The sequence below is a fragment of the Bufo gargarizans genome, chromosome 2 (assembly GCF_014858855.1).
Source record: "Bufo gargarizans isolate SCDJY-AF-19 chromosome 2, ASM1485885v1, whole genome shotgun sequence".
Classification (NCBI taxonomy): domain Eukaryota; kingdom Metazoa; phylum Chordata; class Amphibia; order Anura; family Bufonidae; genus Bufo; species Bufo gargarizans.
This window is the reverse complement of record NC_058081.1, coordinates 482,227,128-482,228,234: the sequence shown is the minus strand read 5'-3', so window position 1 is coordinate 482,228,234 and position 1,107 is coordinate 482,227,128.

Sequence of the window (1,107 nt, the reverse complement as noted above, 5' to 3'; positions counted from 1 at the left end):
CACCCCAGTAAGAATAATGCCCCCATAAGTGCACCCCAGTAAGAATAACGCCCCCATTAGTGCACCCCAGTAAGAATAATGCCCCCATTAGTCCACCCCAGTAAGAATAATGCTTCATTAGTGCGCCCCAGTAAGAATAATGCCCCCATTAGTCCACCCCAGTAAGAATAATGCTTCATTAGTGCGCCCCAGTAAGAATAATGCCCTCAGTTAGAATAACGCCCCCATTAGTGCACCCCAGTGAGAATAACGCCATTAGTGCACCCCAGTAAGAATAATGCCTCATTAGTGCACCCCAGTGAGAATAATGCCTCATTAGTGCGCCCCAATAAGAATAATGCCCTCAGTTAGAATAACGCCCCCATTAGTGCACCCCAGTGAGAATAACGCCATTAGTGCACCCCAGTAAGAATAACGCCATTAGTGCACCCCAGTAAGAATAATGCCTCATTAGTGCACCCCAGTAAGAATAATGCCCCCATTAGTGCACCCCAGTAAGAATAATGCCCCCATTAGTGCACCCCAGTAAGAATAATGGCCCCATTAGTGCACCCCAGTAAGAATAATGCCTCATTAGTGTGCCCCAGTAAGAATAATGCCTCATTAGTGTGCCCCAGTAAGAATAATGCCCCCTTCTCTGCTTCTACAAAAAAAACAGGTACTCGCCTCCTCCATTTGCTGCGGTTATTGCTCACTGCTGACTTGATGTGCAGGACAGGACCTGAGCTCCAGCATGATGACGTCTCACAGGTCCTGTCCTAAGCATCCAGTCAGCGTGATCAATGGAGGAGGTGGCATAAAGGGGGAATAGTTACTATGTGGGGGCATTTAGGGGACTGGGTGGGATTAGGTGTTTAGTTATGTTTGGGCCACAGAGGCGTGGCCTAGTGTGGAAAATATTTCCCGCCGCACATAGTGTCCCTCCTCCTTCTTTTACAAAACTGGGACGAGGTATGCTGTTGCGTGCATGTAGCCGTACTCTGTTAGGCTAGGCTCGCATCAATATACTGTAATACACTTTACATCCTGCAGAGTCAGTATCAAACTGATGTCACGTGATCTAGAGGTATTGCGTAACCAGAGTTCAAGGCGCTAGAGCCGCCCTAG